Source organism: Nannospalax galili, unplaced genomic scaffold (assembly GCF_000622305.1).
Source record: "Nannospalax galili isolate Female #2095 unplaced genomic scaffold, S.galili_v1.0 scaffold512, whole genome shotgun sequence".
NCBI lineage: Eukaryota > Metazoa > Chordata > Mammalia > Rodentia > Spalacidae > Nannospalax > Nannospalax galili.
This window is the reverse complement of record NW_008331992.1, coordinates 2,201,793-2,212,146: the sequence shown is the minus strand read 5'-3', so window position 1 is coordinate 2,212,146 and position 10,354 is coordinate 2,201,793.

Here is a 10,354-nt window from a genome sequence, read left to right as displayed (position 1 = left end):
GTTGCTGTCATTCAACAGAACATTCTACTTTGAAAAAATTTCAATTTGTCCATAATACTGGTACATAGACTGGATTACTGTTTTCAGACCAGGAATAAAGTTTAGAACTGAAAACCATTCACTTTTTTGTAATGTGTTAAGTAGCTTTTTTTTTCCTTTTCTTTCTTTTTATTTCCTTTTTAATTTTTATGGCCATCACTGCTTTTCTCACCTTCCAGAAGGACGCTAACCAGTGGTGTGCGGTCACTGTTTTTAGTCTGCTGGACAAGCAGTTCCCCGTCATCCAGAACTCGGGTAACTGGGTCACCCCACTTGATGATTCCATTCATAATGTAACTTGCATAATCCTCTTGGTTTGTGCCAAATGCCTGTTGAAAAAAGGGACAGTTTAAAGCATTTCAATCATTAGTATTGAAACTAAAATATTTAACCTCTTCTTTTCTCTCGTGTTATGTTGGATCCACTCCTTGTCATGTCTTCTTTTTTACTTATTTATTTTTTAATTTTATTATTTATTTCATTTATTTATTTATTTATTATTTATTTATTTATGGTCTTTTTGAGACAGGGTCTCCCAGTAGACCCAGCTGGCCTGGAACTCGCTCTGTAGACCTCAAACTAGAGGTCTCAAACTAGAGGTCTGCCTGCCTCTGCCTCCCAAGTGCTGGGATTAAAGGCATGTGCCACCATGCCTGGCACTTAACCCCCTAATTTTAAAAGGAGAAATTTCCTGTTTCCCCTGAGCCCCAGATGTTGTGTCTTTCATTATTCTGTTGTGGGTTTGGGGAGGGGTGGTGTTGGTCTTTTTGAGACAGGGTATCCCTGTAGCCACAGCTGGCCTAGAACTCGCTGTGGTGGCCAGGTTGTCCTTAGATCTTACAGAGATCCTCCTGCCCTCTGCCTCCAAGTGTTGGAGTTAAAGACATGTTTATTTTTTATTGTAAAAATATTTTTATTTATTATTTTTATTTTACCTGTATGAGTGTATTGTCTGCACGTGTGTAAGTGCACCTGTGTCGTGTAGTGCCCTCAGAGGTAAGAAGAAGGTGTTGGATTATTGTACTTATAGATAGTTGTTAGCTGTCATGTGGGTGCTGCGAATTGAACCCAGGTCCTCTGCAAGAGCAGCTGGTGCTCTTAACCACTGAGCCATCTCTCCAGCCACAATGTAATTTTATTTTATGTGTATGAGTGTTTTGACTCTATGTATGTAGTGCATTCAGTGCCTGCCAAGGCCAGAAGAGGGAGTTAGATGCCCTAGAACTGGAAATTAGTTGCCATGCGGGTGATGGGAATTGAACCTGAGTCCTCTGGAAGAGCAGTCAGTCTCTCTAGCCTCAAGAATAATTTCTTGATTTTAATATTCATATTTTCAGTTTTTTCAAACAAGGTAATTTATTTTTCAAATATTTTATTTATTATTATTATTTTATGTGTATGGGTTTATTGCCTGGATGTATATGAGTGCACCTGTGCTGCAATGCCCATGGTAATGAGAAGAGGGCATTGGATCTCCTGGAATTGGAGTTAAGGACAGTGGGTAGTTTCTATGTGCTGAGAACTGAACCCATCTCTCCAGTCCCAAGTATTTTCTTTTATATTTAAATGAAAATAAAGTAGGTCTAGAGATAAACAAGTTCTGGCAGGTTACCAAGAGTAATAGCAATAAGACCTCCCTGGTCAACAACTCCCAAAGAGGGAAATCCATTCCTGCATTGGACTTTTTATTTGCTGACTTGTGGTATCTGGTAGGGTCATTGAAGCCATAACTATATTTGAACCCGTTTTTATCTATGTATATATTTTAGGAAGCTTCTACAGAAGTAGGGTTCCATATGAGTTTTTCAAAAGGCCATTAGTGTTAGTTATCCCTCCCCTTAGTGCTTCCTCTGCCTTGCCCTCCCATTTCCTATCCTGAGAGCTACAGTAATGATTGGTCTGGTAAGCTATGCCTGTGGATGCAACAGTGGCACAAATGTTATGGGAGTAACCAACTACCTTCTGATTGGATTTAAGGCCTGCTTCACAAGATGGTGCTTATTCCTGGCACTGATACTGTGATGAAACAAGAATGTCTTGTTGGTTTCTCTAGTTATTGTATCTTGTTTTTTCACCTTGTATTTCAGCATGTTGTAATTCTATTATTATTGACACTGTTATCAGGGCCAATAACCTGTGGCTAGACAGATCATGGGCAGTAGGGCAGAACTGCTACAATTATTCTGCTAAATAGGTATAGTATTAAATTGACTCCTAATGACTTATTGTTACACCCATAGATTAGTGTATTTCTTAACTCTTACCAGACAAGCTTCTTACAGTAGATGGTGATTAACACAGGGTCCCAAGGCTGGCAAACACGTAGAGAATAAGAAACTGTGGAATGCTTAGCTCTAAAGGGTATACCTATATCACTCTTTTGATTGAAATGCTCAGAAATCATTGAAGAGAAGAGAGCAGAAAGGTTGTAAGAGCCAGAAGTGGTAGATGAACACAAGGAAACCATGCTGTGCAGACACCACAGGGTAGATGCACATGTGAACCCACAGTGCTGTAACAGAATGCAGAAGACCTGTGCAAACTCAACCCATACAAAAACTTACCATGTATGGGGGATGTGGGCAAGAGGCCTCAGCCCTAGTTGAGGATCTATTCTCAATTAATATCTTCTGGTGAAACAGGGAGAAAGAGAGTCCCCTAGAGAGTTCTTAGTCTGATTTATAAAAGAATTTAAGAATGGATCTAAATGGAAGCTTTTACAATTTTATTAGAATCTTAAAAGAAAAAACATCAGGATAAGTGAGATGGTAAACTTGGGAGCTTCCTTAAGGAGGTGAATTGTGGGAAGAAGGAAAGAATGCAGGTTTAGAGCCTGCATTGAAGTCAGACATATACCTGACTGGTAGCCACATGGTTGGGAGAAGGAAGTTTTAGAGGAAAAAGTAAAGAAATACTACAAGATACTAGGGGCAGCCCAAAGCCTTAAAGAAAGCATGTTCAGTAAGAAAGGCATGAAGAAGTAAAAGAGAAATTATGCTTTCCTGAAGAAAGTGGACAGACTTACAGAGACCTACATGATTATAGCTGGTCTGGAAGTTCTGTAGATATCTGTGTGACAGAGATCTAAAAAAGACCAGAGAGAGGAAATAGTCCACTTGGGTTACTCAAGACAAATGTGGCAAGACTTATGTCAAGCCCAAATCCCCAGAGAAAAAAATTTATAGAAAAGCAAATTCAGTACTAAGGCATTTCTGGAAGGCTTTAAAAACAGAAGAACAGTTTACAAAGGACATTTAAAGGATAACAACTGTACAAGTGGTGGTTAAGAATCCCAAAGGATTAAGTAAGATTCATTTCTCTTCTGACAAAGGCTATTCTAGGGGTGGAAGCAGGTTTTCCCACCAAGTTCTCCCCCAGCAACCTGGTGTGGTTAATGGGACAATGACAGATGACAGATGTGGCTACAGTCAGGAGGCAGACCCAGAGCCTGTCTGACTCAGGGAACCAACAAGTGCTGAGGGGACAGGAGAAGGCCCCTGCCTCCTTAGCCCAGTGCAGGGTCAGGCAACTGGAGCCAACACCTGTAAGTGTATCAAGAATAAAAGAATCCAAAGGGATAACTAAAAATGGTAATGAGCTAACCAAATTAATGCCTCATACCCATACTATGGTACCTAACAAGTATCTATGGAGAAAACAGTTAATAAGAATGGACAAAACCTTTCCATGCTGTGGGAGACCTTGTCTATGAGTAATTTAATACGTAATGTTAACATTCCTTTGAGTGTTTTACAGATGTGAAACCCATTTGAAAGATACCTGAAGAAACAAAGGGCAGCTATAGACAAATGTTAAGAAAATCTACAGTACCAGGGGTGGGTTGCACCCCCCCCATGAACTGTTGGTCAGAGAGAGCTCCTAGAAGTCCTCCAATTCACCATATCTATTGCCATTAATGTTGTTTGTACACTAGAAAGTTCAGTAAGGCCATGTTGCTGAGGACATTGCATGTTGTGAGCACAGGAGAAGAATAGATGGAACTGAGACTAAGCCAAAAGAACTCCATGCCACTGGATGGATGACGTTCATATTGCCAGAAAGTGCTATACAGATGGTTGGGGAAGAAAGGATCCCCTATAAGTCTACCCAATGATGGACCCAATGTGCTTCACAGTATAGACATTCCAAGCAATACTTGCAAGTGCAATAATGGCTTGACACATATGTACAACTGACAAATTTCTAATTGGATAAGGCCCGCTCCTAGGGGTGGAATACACACCTGGTGCTGTAGACCAGGCCAACACCTTTTGTTGAGAAAGGCTACAGGCCCTAGTGCAGAAGCCATCACAAGTATACTGTTTAATGAGTATAGTACACCTACTGGGATATCATCTAGGCATTTGTATTTACATTCATGTTTGTTTAAATGTGTCTACTTCCTTCCATTTTCTTTATAGTAGGAAAAAACACCACTGAGATAGATCAGTGGCCCTGGCCTAAAGACAAATAAAGGGGAGGCCCAAGAACCCACTCTCTAGCAATGATACAAGAGAGATCATGCTACATCTATCCCTCCCCCCCCAAGGCTCAGGGAATTTAGCGGAAGATGGACAAAAAAATTGTAAGAGCAGAGGAAAGTGATGGAGTGTCTCCCAGTTGGCTAGTTCCTCCAATGGGTGGGGCCTGCTTCAGAGTGTGGTCTATGGGGGTGTGCCTGGGAGCCATCTTGGGACAGAAGCCTGGAGCTGAGCCAGGGAAGCCGTAAGTGGTGGGGAAGTGGCGAGCCCATGGGGAAGAATGTGAGTCATGGGAAAGCCACATGCAACATCTGAAAGAGAGAATGGACTGACTTTTAATGGACCTGGGGTGATCGCTGGCCCCAGAAGTGTGAGTGAATTATGGGCATGGCATGGTCTGATAAGGCGAGCTCTGAGGCCTAGCTCGGGGCTAGGTTCTGGGTATTCATTCCTTTGTAAGTTAATAAATACACATAAAATATATTATATGGTTTGTCTGATCGTGCAGGAGACCCAGAGAGAATTCGGGCCACTATATATATGCCTAATTGGCATCCCCAAATATCCTTCAGTGTGGGTTCATCCTGTTTAACCTACCAAGAGTTCCATGTTTGAAAGAGACTTTCTCTGCCCCTCCTAGCAGCCATCTGTTTACACAATTTTCTTAGATGGGGTTGGAGCTTCTTAGCCACTCTCTTATTTATATCCTTGGATTTCTTTCTGGTTTGAGCTTGCAGGGTACTTGTGTATGCTGTCACTGTTGCTGTGAGTTCATATGAGTAACTGACCAACTGCCTGGAGAACTGTGTCCTTGGGGACTCACCACCCCTGGCTCTTACAATCTTTCTGATCCTTCTTCATATTATCCTTGAGGCTTGTGGGGCAGAAGTTTGATACAGATGTCTTATTCAGGGATAAGCACTCTGCAGTCTCTTGTTCTCTGAATGTTCGTCAGTTGTGGATTTCTGTGTTAACCACAATCTGTTGCATAAGAAAATTTCTCTGGTAAGATCTTAGAGACACATGAATTGAGGGGTAAAACATTAAGTCATTAAGAGTCAGTTTAATATTACTATTTAGTAGAAAACTGTATTAGGTTCTCCTCTATGACTTGTGACTTGTTTAGCCTCAGATTCCTAAGCCTGATACCAACGTCAATTATAGGCTCCATCCAAGGAATTGGACCTTAAATCTAATTAAAGAGTGGTTGGTTACTCCCATATTATTTGTGTCACTATTGCATCAGTTGTAACATCTTTCCAGTTGTTATTGTAATACACATGATCCACAGATGGGCAAAGATGATGATTATTTTTCCTTCTGGTAGCTTGCATATCACCTTCCGCCACTATGGAATGCTAGTCAGTAGAGATGAGGCTTTGAAGTTAGCATCAGCTTGGTATTTCCTTGTTCATTCTTCACCTCATGTATGCAGTGTCCTCAGCAATAGGGTCTTACCTAGGGTAACCAAGAGCAGGAGTAATGTTCAGTATTATTTGAGGGTGAACAGGTTCTAGAGAGGGTGTCCATTCCTGTGTTATAGGATAACTCCTGTTAATCTCTTTTTATGATGGATGGAACTGGAAACAATCAACCTTAGTGAGATAACCTAGACTCAGAAAAACCAATGCCACATGGTCTCTCTCATAGATAGATGCTAGCTTTGAAATATTAGACATGCATATTTCAGTTTGAAAATTCAGAGAGATCCATAACCTAATAAATGGCCATGGGTGAGCAGGAGGAGGTTTTCTGGAAAGAGGTGGTAGAATGCAGTGATATTAAAGAATAAAGGGGACGTTACAATAGAAGGGGTTAATGGGGTGGCAAATGGGAGGAAAGGGCAGAGGAGGGAGTAGAGGGAGGGATAAGTAATGCCAGCAGCCTTTAGAAAAAGCCATATGGAAACCTACCACTATGGAAACTTCTTAAAGTATAGACTATGTAATTTTTAAAAAGAAATACAGTTATTGCTCAAGGTTTTGACATTTGGGAATTCCAAGGCTAAGATAATTGTATTTTTGGTGTCTGATACATGCTTAATCTTCAATGAAGGTGTACTCTCTTCTCATAGAAGTGAATTAGCTCTTTAAGAGGAGATTAGAATTTCAAGAGTGAGGGCTCACTGGATGCAGAAGTGCTGCCTTCTAGCTGATTTTAGTGTAAATTCTCTGTTTCTCCCCATTCAATATAATATTGTCTATAGTTCGTTGCATAGGTCTTGCATTGTGCTGAGGTATACTCCTTCTATTTGTGGTTTTGTCAGTAATGTGGACTTTGTAAGGGACTTTTTATGTAGATACTGAGATGGTCACATGGTTTTATTTTTGTGCTTGATTCTCCTCAATATGCCATAGTACTATATTTGCTGACATATGTATATTGAAGTATTCTTTATCTCTGGAACAAAACCAACTTGATCATGGCATATGATCTCTTCAATGTGTCATAATCACTTTGTGAGGATGATTTTTTAAAATGTTCATCAAGGGACATGGTTTATAGTTTTCCTTTTTGTGTTCTACCTTTATCTGGTTTTAGTACTACGGTAATCCTGGCTTTGTAGACTTAGTTTTGGAGCATTCCTTTCTATTCTACCTTATAGAATAGTTTGAGAATTAAAGTTAATTCTTCTTTAAAGAGCTGATAAAATTCAGGGCTGGAGAGATGGCTCAGCAGTTAAGAGGGCTGACTGTTCTTACAGAGGTCCTCTGTGTATTTAATTCCCAGCATCAATGTGTAAGCTAACAGCTGTTATTAACTCTAGTTTCAGGGGATCCAATGCTCTCTTCTAGCCTCTGTAGGCATTGCATTCATGCAGTACACTTATTAACATGAATGCAAACCAGTCATACACAAAAATAAAAATAAAGAAATAAATTTAAAGGATCTGATAGAATTCAGTAGTGGGTGAATGAGTCCAGTCAGGCTTTACCTAGTTGAGTGACTATTTTCCTTTAATTTCATTAAAGCTGCATTAACTTGTTTATAGGTTTATGGGTCTTGTTAATTGATGTAGCAAGACCCAGCCCACTGGGGGCAGCCACACTTCCTACACAGTGGGTTCTGAAAAATACAGGATGGGAGAAAGTGAGACAGAAGTGAGCAGATGTCATGGTGCATTAGTTTCTCTGTGCTCTTGACTGGGTGCAATGTGATGAGCCATTTGAGTTCCTGGCTTGACTCCCCTGAAATGATGGACTGCTACTTGGAACTGTAATCTAAAATAAACCCTTCCTCCCCTAAGTTGATTTCTGTCACAGCAACAGAAGTGAAACTGCAGTGGTGGAGTTTTGCAATTACCTACTATTTCTATATCTGGATCTATCTGTCACTTCACGTCTGGTGGCATTTGTATTATGAAATCAGGCATACCAACATTCAGTGAATATATATTAGCAATCTATATATCTTCCTAATGGATTGTTCATTTGTTAGTATCCAGTGACTTTCTTTATATGATCAAAGTCTGTTTTGTTCCATGTGAATATGACTATTCTTGCATGCTTTCAGGTTCCGTTTTCCACACTGCTATTTTAAGTTCGTGTGTGCTCGTGTGAGAAGTTTACTTATTAGAAACACTAACTGTTGGGATTTTATTAGTCATCCAATAAGCTGCTCCATGTCTTATAGTTGTGACTCGAGGACACCATTGAGGGGCATGTGTACGTCCTGTAACTTTGGGAGCATTTCTTTCCTGGATGGTCTGAGAACTCTGTTACCTCTTCTCTTTTATTCATCCTGGGGGTTCACTGATTTCCAGAGCTGAAAATGTTCATTTTCTAATTCTCATTTGTTTTTATTCTAAACAGGAAACTTATTCTTTGGTGAATTTTCAGTTTTTTATGTGTATGTGAATTTCTTCAACTTCTATGGAATTCAGGCACATTCTGTGATGCTGGCTTACTGGTCATGGATTTCTTTAGTTTGTGCTGATATTCAAGACATGTATTTCTTCATCAGTTTTAAAGGATAACTGCTGGATACGGTAATCATTATTGCCAGTGTTTTTATTCTTGGGGCATTAAATCCATGAGTCCAAGCTCACCAGGCAGTTCAGGTTTCTGCAGAGAGGTCGGATAGATTTCCCTTGGCGACTTTGTACTTCTTGCTTGAAATATTCAGCAGTTCTTTCTTCTTCTGTATTCTTGGAATTCAACTATGACATAATGTGAGAAGATCATGTCCTTTATGGTCATGTCTGTTTGGGGTTGGACTATCTCCCAGGCACATGCGGACATTGGTTTCCCTAATGTTGGAAGTGATTCTACTGTACTTACATTAAATAGCATTCCTAGGCTTAGTCTGCATCATTGACTTTTTTCCGTTTCCAGAAGTCTTGGGTTTTGCAGTCTTCAGTGTTGCCACCTCCCTCTGGGTATCTGCATGAATAGCTCTCTGAACTTGTCTGTAATTCTTGGGGTTCTTGCTTCCATCTTGCCTACTTTATTTGTCATACTTTCCTTTATCTTTATTTTCTTGGTTAATTGAGCTTTTCATTTCCAAGATTTCTACTCTTTGTGCAGAATCTCTATAAACCTTGCTGATTCTCTCATTGCAGGACTTGAGTTAACTTCTTGACTTCAGTCTTCTCTTTGAGTTCTCTTTGACGTTACTGATCGTCTTTCAACCACTTAATTATTGAACATTTCAGTAGTTTGTATTTCTTTAGATTCAGCGATTGCAGAGTTACTGGTCTTTGGATGGGGGCATGCATGCCATCTTGCTAATTTATATTTCTTTTGCTTCTAAATTTCAATATAAATTATTTTGAAACTATGTATTATGGGCACTTCTTGACCTCTTTATGGTTCTTCTTCTAAGGACTCACTTCCTACTGCCATCAGAGGGGAGAAAGCAATCTCTGTGGTTGAGCTTTCCTCACACCTTTCTTCTTTCTCAGGTAAATATTGTAAAATGCTCTTTCCATAAGTTTCCTCTTTTGTTTGCTCTTTCTCTGTTTTTCTTAAAGAATAATTCTTTCTTTAGGCATTATCTATCAGATCACCCTGATGATTGGTATTAAATGATCACTAGTAAAATATCTGTGAAAACTAATACCTATTTTTCCTAATACCTGACACTCTTCATTGTCATTCACTATGATTATGTGTTTCCTTTTCTTTCTTTTATTATCTTGTATGTACTATGTTTGCTGAAGGACTGAATCACAATAAAGAACCATGAAGCTTGTGCCTCTCCATTTCCAATTAATACAATAGTATGTAACTTGTTTTGCTACTCTATTATAAGGCATTATTGGAAATCTACTGGAGGAGAAAAAGAAATCAAAATTGTGATTTTGCTTTCTCTCACAGTATTTCTAATTTGTGGGGACCTAATGTAAAATATGCTATATTATAACCGATTGTGTAGAAGCTTGTAGAGTCTTGGCAAAGAAGTAACTGCTTATCATATTTAAGTCTTAATATTGCAAGTTTTGGTAACTACCATTCTCTTAAATGTTAAAATGCTATGAATATTTTTATACCTTTGTATTTTCTAAATATAGTGTAAGTTATTTTACTTTTGTTCCTTTACTTCAAAAAGTTAATCTCATAATTAACAAAAAAGCAATTATGAAATATTTTATAGCTCATAAATTAGAGACACAGAGAATAAGTGAACTCCCTATGCCTTTATAAAGCTTTATGTTAGAGGAAAAACAATACTCAGAAAACAGTGGTTTGCTCCACTTTCATAACCATTGGGTTGAGGAGGGAAACAAAGGCTACAGACTTTTATAATAGAGAGACAGCTCCTGTAGTTTTCACCAGGTCCCATCAGCAACCAAGGGTTTCCTTTCTTCAGTTCCTTGAATTTTAGAGTCAGCC